This window comes from Atheta coriaria, unplaced genomic scaffold (assembly GCF_025399875.1).
Source record: "Atheta coriaria isolate IRGN ID8LTWV9N9 unplaced genomic scaffold, Caltech_Dcor_3.1 hic_scaffold_6_pilon, whole genome shotgun sequence".
Classification (NCBI taxonomy): Eukaryota; Metazoa; Arthropoda; class Insecta; order Coleoptera; family Staphylinidae; genus Dalotia; species Dalotia coriaria.
In genome coordinates this window covers 5,807,660-5,820,100 of record NW_027045448.1, presented here as the reverse complement: position 1 = coordinate 5,820,100, position 12,441 = coordinate 5,807,660, and the positions used below count along the sequence as shown (strand labels likewise).

The 12,441-nt window shown below is 38.2% G+C and overlaps 1 long non-coding RNA gene across 1 annotated transcript; it reads left to right on the top strand.

Annotated features, from left to right (window-relative positions):
- Window positions 1-10,826: 10,826 nt before the first annotated feature.
- Window positions 10,827-11,318, top strand: LOC135794497 (uncharacterized). Its single transcript, XR_010548905.1, has 2 exons — window positions 10,827-10,948; window positions 11,102-11,318. It is a non-coding gene; the product is annotated as an uncharacterized lncRNA (long non-coding RNA).
- The last annotated feature ends 1,123 nt before the right edge of the window (window positions 11,319-12,441 follow it).

Genomic DNA, 12,441 nt, shown 5'->3' with positions numbered 1-12,441 from the left:
AGCTTCAGTGCTTTGGTCCCTTGCGTGGTGGCCTGGTGCATTAGCATTTACATAATAAACAATGCAAAGGAATGCGTGTTAATATTTGTCGTATCGAGTGCTTAATAGACATTGCGTTATTGCAATAAAAGCCCAATGCCGTTGCGAACGTACTTGTGCGGCATGCGGACTCGCGTCGCTCACTTGTCCGAACAAAACCTAAAGACGGATTTATAGGTTGAGGCAGTTGCAAGGCAAGTAAAATAACTGCTATTGCGACTGCGTATACTACTACTGCATAATTATAAATTCCTCTTAACGCGCACAATGCAAATGCAAGCGGTCGGCTGCCGTTGAAAAAGAACTAGGACTTGGACGTGTAAATAATACGCAGGTGCGGTATCGGTTCGAATCGCGCGGCCGCGCACACGTACGTCCTTGCGCGGTCGTTCCGACTCCAAGAAAGAGTTGGGATATTAACATAAAACAATTACAACATATTGTTGCGCCGGCGGCAAGCCCAGCAAGCAAACAGCCGCTGTTTTGGTCCAGATTAAAATATTATATTCTATGCGTATTCGGAGGGTAGGGCGCATTGTTTTAACCAGCTTGTTTCAATTAAAGCGGCCCACTTACGCACTTTTGTTATTCGATCTATACGAATATTTTCGCCAACTCATTAAGGCCTCTCTAGCGCGGCTGCCCGCTGGGTCCTGCGGCCTACCTCGCACCGCGGAATTATGCAGTAAGCCGCTTTCGCCGCGGCTACCATAAGTCAACAAGTTATACATTAAAATATTAATCGAAGCCACAGTGGGCCGATCTGATCCGTGGTGTGTATTTTATGTGCCATACCGACTACTGAGATATGAACGGAACGCAAATTGGTGTAAATCTGTAAATTGTCGCACGCAACCGTTCGCTATTCATTCGAGAACAAAGCGATAATCGCACGGCAAGGTGAACGGGTGCGAAATATTGTCGACGGCGATAAATTCGCAATTCGCTCCGCTGCCCGCAGGTCGCAATATTGAATATGCGAACGTTTATGATTCGCGAAAAACTCGACGAGCCAAAGCGCGCGCGCGCGCGCTCTTTGTATCGCTAAATCAATAAATAAGTTTAATTAATTGCGAGTTACGTTTGAGCCGCGCCAGCCGCGCTGATTTAATGCGGGCAATCGCTATAAACAAGTGTGTTCTCCTGCTGATTCTTTCAAAGCGTCGCTTTGCATTCCGTATATTATTTATTACGTTGGCTACAACTTGCAAATGTATGGATTTAATGATGTTGAATTAAAAATTAACAAATGCAGCCGGTAATGTAATTTCTCTTTATTCCAATTGCACTGCACCACTTACAGCGTTCGTATTCCTGTATGGATAATCATGAAAAGCTTTCAATGTTTTCATGAGCAAGTGTTTGATCAAAAATTTAAATATGAATGGTCAATAGAGTTATTCATGTAATGGTCATCTCAGAGGTCAAACTTACCGCCCTGCAGGCATCCCTACATCCTGGTCACAATGAAAATCGATTCGACACGGTAGAGATACATTATGGAAATGCGCATGCTATTTGTGAAGGAACCAGGTGTCCTAATTGTGATCGGAACCTGTTTGTTGGTCAGTCGCCGCCGCGTTTCACTTTCAATCTCAAATAAAACATAATAACATGTGGAGACAAATAAAATTATAAGGACATGTTTTACTTGTGGATGCTTTGATGAAATTTCGAGTTTTGTTAGTGCTGTAAGAAATTAGTAGGTGTAGTTGGAGTGAACATTAAAGGTTTCATAATGCAGGCAATCTCCGAAAGGCGTGTTCCTCATTTGGTTCACGAAACCCTTGAGGTGTACATTAATAAAGCTTTGACACCTCGGACTGCTACTAGCCACTGAATATAAATTAATAAATTAATACCATTGCCGCTCGCATTATTTCCAGCATTTCTTTTTGACTTCTTCGCCTTTGTGTGATGCCCACTGCGCATTGCATTCGTTTGTGTGTTAGCGATGACAAATGAACCATTGCATTTGTCTTCATCTACAGAGTGTTACAATGGTTTAAATTTACTTAACTATATTAGTATATAAATATAAAACACTGTTAATACTCTGTATTTAATTTAGCTGCAGGGAAAGAGTAGGTGGAAGGTGGAATCTGGCGTGCTCGTTTTTTGTTTCGGTTCATTTATTCTATTTTAGTTGATTGCTTACTTACTGGTTGCGGTGCTTGCATTCCGAGGAAGAAACTGCCCCCGAGCGGTCGTCCGAGTATAGAAACTATAGATATACTCAAATTTATTGCTTAACCTCAAAGTTAGTGCATTAAAATGTTTAGGAGTTTATCGCGGTGTGCAAAAACGAATTGAATATTCAATTTTAAACGGCGTATGCTATCAATCTACGTGCATTTATGCAAAAGTGAGCGCACACGCACTTGGAGTAATCTATAATAATGGAACTCGTCCATCAAACAAGTGGGTGTAGAGGATGCTAGTTAACCGAGTGGAAAATAATCGATCAAATGACATGTAACATGAAAGAAATACGCACCAAGGCATACAAAACAACACAAATTATTTTAATATACCATCTGGTTAGGCCATTTTCAATTTAAATACGCCAAAAATTATTTTTGTTATTTTTGATTCGAAAATAAATTATATTTGACTTAAATATCTTCGGACTAAACTTAGATTAACGAAGAAAATTAAGAAAAAATTATAATATTTGCATCAAGCGTAATGAATATTATGTTTTGTGTCAAAACCATATCTCATTTGATAGAGAATTGTCCGTAGATTAAGACTCTGCGATTCGTTCCTTTCTATCTCTTTTAGTTTACGAGATATTTGCCATTGAAAAAATGGCCAAAAATTGAAAAATGTCACTTTTCAGCTCTTTTAGTCACGTTTTTACCTTTTACTATTGGAAATATTATTATTTTATATTTTTATCCGATAGAGAATTTTTCAATCTTTCATAATCAGAATTCGTTGGTGGCTATTCCTTTTAGTTTCAATGATATTAATTATTGAAAATCCTCGAAAAAATTATCAAGCACCCCTTGGCAATTTTTCTTAAAATTAAAATTTCATCTCTTAGATTTCCGTTTTAACTATCCTATCTTATAGAGAATTGTCCGTAGATTAAGACGCTGCGATGAGATCTAATTTATCTCTTTTAGTTAACGAGATATTCGCAATTGAAAAAATGGGCAAAATTGAAAAATGTCACTTTTGGGCATTTTTAGTGACGTTTTTGACCTTTTACAATTGGAAATATTATTATTTTATATTTTTATCTAATAGAGAATTTATCTCTTTTAGTTTACGAAATATTCGCGATGGCAAACTTTCAGTGAAAATACATTTAGTTATAACACATTGTATATTAAAGTAAATTTATGTAAATATTAGCATCGCAATATACCATTACGAAAGCTGAAATAAAAACACGCTTTTAGTGAGACAGCATTCTGATGTATATTGATTGAAATAATTACGATTTTAACGACATTCCACCTATGTTTCCTTCCAGACACAAGTGTAGGAGTTAATAACACGTCGTGCACATTATAATTACCACGGGCCCGGTGCGCGTCCCCGCGAATGGCAAACGCACTACCATCCTGGGTATATCCGAGGGTTCCAGTTCGTAATAACTTCCATTCGAATCTCGCAAACTCGCATGCGTTGCATAGTAATGGCGCGTTCACGCAAAATACCCACATCTTCAATGCGAACAAAAAAGAAAATGCGCGCTGACGCCACAGCAGAGCCTGGTTACATAAAAGGACAATAGTGAAATTAATTACAAGACCTTTATCTGCTCGTTATAAAAGTACACGATCGAGGTAATTAGATAAGCAGATATGCATTGCGGGAATCGTTCAGTGCAAGATAGAAAAAGAAATGGACGCGAATGGCGAAACACATATTGCACGTTTTGCTCTACGTGAGTGCAGCGTCTAAGTGCGCACGCTGCCAGCATCCGAAAGTGTCTTACGTGTGTGCGCAGCTCATTTTTCCATCGCCGATTTTGGCGTGCGCAAATCGCATCATCCGGGAATTCAGTCCGCCATTACGAGTGTCGCCTTTTGGTTAGAACGAATAATCTTAACATTCCACCTGCGACTTTAACCTTCGTTTGTGATTTAATAATATTGACTTGTACTCGTATGCTGATTTACCGTTATCGGCTTGTCATAATGAAGCGTAACGAGGGAATATTTGACGCCTGATATAGATCACTATCATGATCATAATAATCCGTTTATGGACAATGTGTTATTATTCCTACATAGTAATATTTTTAATTAGGTATGTGCTTACTTTAGCAAAGTGTGAAACATTTTTGTTTCCATAAATACATTTAATGAGCTATTTGTAATTTTGTTTAATGGGTTGCATACTTTACACGAATGTTTTCAAATCAGCAAACACATTTTTATATTTGACTCCATGGGTGTTCTTTGTTTGTAAAAATATTTATCGGAAATTTATGAATCTCTAAAATATTATAGCTAAATAAACACCTCAAACTTTTTCGTTTCTTGTTTTAAGACAATCATTTGCATACGCTGGGAAACATGCGCGTCTTTTGAGCGATTGGATGGCGCACAATGCCAATCTGTTGTCGCATAAAGATTTAAGTAAGCTTTGTGAGTTGCGCGCCGCCAAAAGTGACATAACGGCTGTGCTATCCGCCAATTCATTTAGTTTTAATCTTTACGTCTGCACAAATGTTTTCTGTCTTTGCTAATAAATAATTATCTGAAAATAAATTGATTCCTAACTAGTAATGCGCAAATCCTCGGTGAGGTATTAAGCCTTTGTGGGTTACTAAAGGTTTTAAAGCTAATTGAAATTTTAGAATGCGATGCTAGCTGTAATTGCAAGATCATATAAGTGAAAAACGAGTTAAATTTACAATCAAATTGTTCATTCGAAAGGCACGTTTGCAAAATATTGTCCTAAGCACGTTCGCCAAGCGTACTCGAGGATTAAACAAACTAGCACTCGATCTGGTATTCTAATTCAATTGAACCAACTTGTTTCACTTTATAAATTATTTTGAACTCTTGAAAAATTTACACGTGACCTGATATGAGACGAATGAATGTGATAATTAAAATAATTGCAAACCGATGTCTTCATTAAACATTAAAATGATGTTATCCGCACTACACCTGAATATGCGCAATCAATTTTACGACTAAATGAGATGAAAATCATCGCAGTTTTGTGTGAGCACCGTTAATGCGCATCCTCGACAACTGCAATGTGCAGTTCACGTTTGAATTAACATAATAGGTAATTATCTGCGCGGGCATCGGCTTCGGGTGTTATTGCTGTGGATGCATTAAAAATACATTAGCCTTCCACCTTCGCCAACGTAATAATTTATTTCACACAATTTTCAGAAAAATTTTACAAAAAAATCCTTTCGCTATCAACTTTACAGCGTACATAGGTATGATATTAGTGGTAAGCTAGCGTATAACACACCTGAATAAAGTGTCCATCGACGTGTCGTAATCTCCCGAGTTTGTTCAGTTCCCGCACGTCTAATCCCATTTGCGCCTAGCACAATGCATGACGTATGACGTAATATTGCCAAAACGCGTAATGAAACCCAAGGGGAGCTGAATTCCACGGACCTCACCTTGCTTGCTTGATGAATGCCAACGCAAGGAGCAGGAGGGTCCCTGGTTATAATTGAAAGAAAAACCTCGACGCCCGGGCTTCCCCCTTTCTATTTTCGCCGCCTGCCTCCTGCTCCTTGTTGCTATCTGCATAATTCTCGCAAGTGGGTAACCCCTCGGTGTGTGTGTGTGTGTACCTACTTACCTACGCGCCGCATTGCGATAGCGCCTTGTTTTCGGGTATCGCAAATCGACATTCCCATGCGTACAATGCCTGCCCGCGTGCAATGGACGATAAGTACGCGCGCGGTGTTTGTGCTTCTAGACGTCGGCGTGCATGTGCAGGCGAGAGAGTATGGAATCTCAGCGTGGGACCGTCGCGCAACGGCGTCAAGGTGTACTTTTAATGGCCACCCTCTTTTTTATCAAGTGCGTGTGTACCCGCTTTGATTATTGTTATTCAACTCGTGACTCATGACGTTTCAAGACGCATTCATACGATTAATTATAGTTTTTACGCGTAGAGCCATTAAATAATTTCATGGTACCGTTTTTAACTCCCGGATCTCTTTGTGGATCAAATTCGAAACAAAATCAAAGCAAATTTATTTGTTTTTGATTTGATATTTTAGAGTTACTCAAATTTAAGTTGTGCTTGGCTTTAGTGTTTATGAATTTGAATATGTTTGCTTGGCATACGCGTGTCCTTAGAAAATTTTCTTTTTAATTTTTATTCTCGAAAGAATTGCGCTCCCCAAGCGCGGCATTCATTTCATCCCTTGTGCGGGACGTGTACGTACCCCAGCATCACCTGTTTGCAATCAAGGCTGAACAGCTGAACATTCAAGCCAAGAACGCAAGCAAGACTGACTCCTCAGGGCGCGCGACAAAGGGCAATTCCACGACGATTCGATTCTATAGCGTGAATGCGAAATAAATGCTCGAAAGCTCGTGCGAGGTCAAGCGTATGTGCATACATCTCACGTGCGCGCCCGAGATATCAATGCTATCAAAGAATCCTAATCATAATCGTCCACTTAACACATGATGTAAATGTGTAAAGTGGATGTATTAATCATTGATATAGGAAAATGAATGTTTTCGGATTACTTTCGTTATAAATACGTAGGAATTGGTATCTAAGCAGATTAAATCAATAAATCGACTAATCTGCAATGGAGACTTAGTCGCAAACGCAATAATTTTATTATTCGCCGATTTGCATTTCCGTTTTAAGCGGCGCAAAGATGTGGCGATAAATCGCGCACGCAATCACCACCACGCCGATGATTGGTATTGGTATCTTTATTTCGAATTCCGATAAATATTATGCAAATATCTAGATATGCACTTGATTAACTTGATATCTCGAAAGTGGGTATTGATTTAAATCCGTCGAACAGATTTGCAGAATGTTCGTTATAGTATTTATAAAAAAAAAATTGGTGACATCTTGTGGAAATGTGAGTTTTCGTGTCAGGCGATTAGAATAAATTAGAATAAAGTTGAATTTGATTGCGGAATAAATCGACGCGAAAGCAGGCGAGTGGCGAGAGCGCGCGGACGCTCGAAGGAGTCCCAATCTGCAAGAAGATGACAAATAGCCGCGCCGGTTTCTTTACAAGCCGAGCGGCTCGTAAATCGCAGATTTACTACCAATCATTAATTCCTCGGCGATAAATTAAAGCGCGCCGGCCGAAACCTCTCGCGAGCGCATGGAAAGCGGCACCGGGGATCGCTTAGGCTTCGGCTTTTGTGCCGTCGTGTAAGTAATTTGCAGCCCGAGCAAGCAAAACGCACACACTGCACAAACACGACGGCCGTGTATTGATTCTTCCAAAGCGAACAAGAAACACAAAATAAAAATCACGAAGGTGGTTACCCATTGTGCGTTGGCAACTACTTAACCTAACATAACCTCACATAATACTGTAGCTTTTTTACTTTCTATCCTTGTATTACTCTATTTTGTTTCGGACTTCCATTCTAACGATGCCAATTGCCATTGGAATCGAACGCACGGGAAGTGATAACTTTGATGCAGAACTAGGTAGTGAGGATAGCGAGGAGGTTGTGTAGCGTGGAGCGTTTTATATCTGATCGGGCGATTAGAGAACGCGAACTACACATGTTTGGAGCGACGTGAGATATTACATGCTGCGTACACCAACGGAACGAACTGGAGTACCATGAAGGCTTCAAGCGCTTAAAGTGTCGTCGGGTACCACGCGACGTTGGTACATCGCGTCACATCCGAGACGAAGCTTGTCGGACATTGTATACGATCGACTCGCACGACTAAAGTGCGCCTGCGATGCCTGCGAAGCAGGATCAGGACGTGTTAATTAAGACCCACACCATATTGATTGTTTATGATGGTCATAGATTAGGCATCTAGGTGTTTGTTGTAGTGTGATAGACACATAGCCAACATACGATCTTATTACGCTAAAGAAAAAAAAGTTAAATCAAGAGAAGAGAAAGAAAAAAAAAAACAACAAAACTCTTGACACTGAAAAGAATGCACTCTCGGCGGGAGAGATTCTTCTTCGGGGTGATCATTGCACACATGCTCTCCCTCATGAACGCAATTACGTCATCACAATGACATCACATTCATTGTGCGCTCGCGTGAGCTAACATTTAGCCAGGTATACCAAGAGATGTTGTTTTCCTCAGTCGATCAGTCAGCTGATCTTGGGTGGTTGTTAGGGCGCCAAAGACACCTGGATGCTTCCGGGTGTAGGAAGCTAACTTCTCGGGGCATCTCCCGCCAAAATTTACGTTGCGTAACAATGCGGAATGACGTGTGGGAAGTTATCTAACTTCCGTAAAATGAAAATGTATTTGTTGATTTATTTTCCAAGCGTGGGAATGTTGAAAAATTGAACTTTGGTTTGAGGTATATCAATGAATATTGTTCTAATTGTTTGTGGAATGATTTACTTCTTTTGGCGCAATTGGGGTAAAATTTATCAATTGCTTCGCAGTTTTGTGTATAGCGAGTGTGTATTGCGAGTTTATAAATAATTATGTTTTGATTTTACAAATATAAATTCACTAAATTTTACGTGATTAGATGTAAAACTTAATGTTATACAAATTTTGAAAACGCAACTTTCGTAACTTAGTGGTTTTTGTTAATAATTAATGAGTATTACTTCTTTGATATCTGCAGGCAAGAATTCAGTGAGTATAATACTGTTTATTCGAATTTAGTTTGGTAAACAAATGTGTTTGAGGTTTTTATTATTGTTGATTACGTGATGTTCAAATTGGATAGTGGATATTGGCGAAAACCGTAATGGTTGTAAATCATCAACGGGTATTTAAAAATTTAACGTTTAACGTATAACGTTTCACCACGCGGGCAATTGGCGATCGGTTATAATTAAGTTAGCAACGAGCGGAGCTGACCGTTAAAGACACAACGCTGAAAACAATCAAATTTCGATTCTATTCCTAACGAATTGCCAATTAACCTACTTTTCATAATTATACATAAATTTAAACACAAAAAGAAAATTCAAAAACACTTTTTCTGTTTAAAAAAAAAAATCAGCATTTCTTTTCTTTTCACAAAATAAAAATAAAAATTGATTAATTATAGGTACGATATTTAATTATTTGAAGGCCTAAAGCCTGTAACGAATTAAGATTCTTTCGAAATTTTACATCACAAACCAATTATTATTAAATTCCAACACATTCAACACAAATCAAAGAAATAAAAACCGTGTGTTTGTGTGGAAATGTTTTCAAGCACTAATTATCTCACAATTTTATTCACAGAAATAATTAAATATTTTACAATATGCGTGTGTTTATTAATTGGCAATGTTTATTTACAAGAGCATGTCAATGTTGAATAAATTTTCTTGTTGATTGATTGGATTAAAATCAAATTCATTCGCTTGTCTGCTCAATCAAAAGCGAATTGAATTTTAATGATAATTATCATATTTTCAAGATATACGCATTGACAAAAACAAATTGCAGTTAATTAGTCAATACGAAATTATATTTTTGTGCATAACATGCACACACACTTTTATTTCTTACTACTTGCCTGAGGAGTTTTTTGAAATTCCTTAATTTTTAACTCTCATCGCATTCCAGCGGCATTGGATGATGATAATTAATCCAGAAAGGCATTTATAATTGAAAAGCGGGTGGTGGTTAGAGTATTTTAATTGCCGACGTTCATGTGTCAATCAAGCATTCGTGATTACTGGAATTATCCGTTCGTCTCGTTTCGATTCCACCTTCATCTATCTCAGCGCATGTGTGTGTAATCATAGAAAATTTTACGTAGCGTGCGAGCGTTATTTACCGCGAGTATTTAGTTTAGCATTAGAAGAGAGTTGTTGGAGGTGAGGCGGCGGTTATTAAAAGGCACTGTGCGGCGACCCGCTGCGCGCTTTTTCGCTCCTTTTGTGATCCGCGCGCGCGTATTAAGAGCGCCGAGATTTTCCATCGCAATTAACTGCACCTAATTTGATGTTATGTAATTTATTAGAGAAAGATTCGGATGCGCTGCGGCGGGTTCAACGTTCATCAAGCAGTAGTAGGGCAGCTATGCTATTATGCAGTCGGTGGAATAAGAATAAGGGCCGCTGATTATTGTACTTTTGGTTTTAACCCTTTCTGAACTGTGTTTTTGCCTTTTCAACATGCCAATTATCCATGAAAACTGAAACAATCATTTCGAATGTTTACTGCTCTAGAAAAATACATAAAATGTCAGACCCACGCAAAGCAGACTCTAATTTATTTATTCTACGGTGTGTATCGGGTAATTAATCAATGATTTTTCACTGTTGGTGCTATCGAATATTAAAATCTTCTGGTGTCGCAGCCGCTCAAATAGCAATTGACCTCGCTTCTATTCGTAAACGATTTCTTAATGTGTCAATTTCACCAGTCGATATCTGGAGGCAATTGATCAATTTACTACCAAACCACCCACTTAATTGAGAGCGCATACAGACGGTTTAAATTTTAACATGTCATTACACATGAAGCCTGTGTAGTAAGAAATGCGTCAATACGTGTGTTGTGAATCCAACACAAACGACAACATGTCACCGGAGGTCAAGGCTCGGAAGTGGGTGACGTCCGAGAGTTGACGTTATTTATAACTTTCAGGCTGGTCGCGCGTTTTCTACACAATCGACATTGGCTTACAAACGTCTCGTCGTCATTTCTGGTGTGATAACATGCAAATACAAATAAATCACATCAACTGCAATCAAAATCAAGTTTATCTCAATTTTATCACCGAGTGCATTGAATAATGTAACAATTTTATCAGTTGTGTGAGTGTTTATTTATTTTCTTCTCATAATAATCTACCCACATTTAATTAACCAAACGTGTGGTTGGTATTGAATCGATCTGCATTCGATAAAATTACCATAAATAATGGCGCGCATTATGGCCGCACTAATCGCTTGTTATTAATTAATTAGTTGTTCAAGCGCCACCATTTACGACAACTGCTCACCGGCGATTTTCTAACGGTTTCCGAACGGTAGTCGCTCTGTATCCATCGGTGGAAATAAATGAATATTCATTTTCACTTGCATCATAATCATAATTGTTAATTGTAAACGCAAAAATATTAAAAAACCCTAAGTGTATAGTGTAATTATGAAAATAAGACATAAAACTTTACTTAAACACTAATGCATACATAATTCTCATAATGTTTAATTAAAAATATTAAAAAAGCAAGTAATATCAGATTAGCACCTAATTTAAAACATTTGTAAGTTATAGAATGTACATGGTAGAGTTATAAAGTTCGATATGTTGGATGGTTGGGTTAGTAGTCGAGCGCGGCTGCAATAATTCAACAGTTCTTTATTAAAAGCAGCCGGTTGGTCAATGTTGGCACAATCTTAACGAAGAATAGCTACTTATTATACGCTTCTCTTATTTAGACATTAGTGTACGCTTGCCGCTTCTGAGTGCATGTTAGTGTGGAGTACTCGTGTGGTTATATAAAAGCGTAGCATTCGAGCGCTCGTTTTGTAATTAGCGATCTTGCTTTGCGTTTTGTATATGCACACACGTGAATACGTCGCTTGCATGCATATGTTGATGTAGTGTTGTTCCACGTATCTATGACAGTTCGTGTTTTCGTTTTTTCGAAATGAGTTTATTATATTTGATGGTAATTATTCCCTGGTTATAATTTATTGTTTTGTACGCAGGCGTAGTTATGCCGTGTTTTGATTAGTTAACACCGGTTGTTGTTAATAACTGGTTGTTTATTAAGTTTTACATGCATTGATGATCACATATATTCCTATTTTGTATGATAAGTGTGTAAAATTATAGTTTTAGCCACGATAACTTACATAAACTCACAAAAATGCTAAAATTTCATTTTTTATTTTTACGCACCAGTGCTAAAAGATTCAACTTTATACACTTTAAATTACAGTAAAATTTTTAATTTTTCAATTTTTGTTTGGGGTTTTAATTTTGGGGTGGGTGAAACTGGTACTTTGTGTTACCATCTCACCCTAGTGGGGGTTGTCCAATCCAGAAGTTCATAAACCACCCCTCGTTCAACCAAACTTGTGCAACTTGATGGTAGGTTATTATCATTCGCCTCGCGGTGTTGAACGTATCAGACGATTTTAGTGCGTTGAAATGTGGTGTTCAATTTTGAGTGAAGATTGTGCAGAACTTTCTTGAAAGCGATTTAATCAATACTTCCACAATCTGCAAAAGGTGAGTGCATTATCATCGATAAAATTCACGTGCGCAATGTGCACGGCCCAATTTAATTATAAAGAAC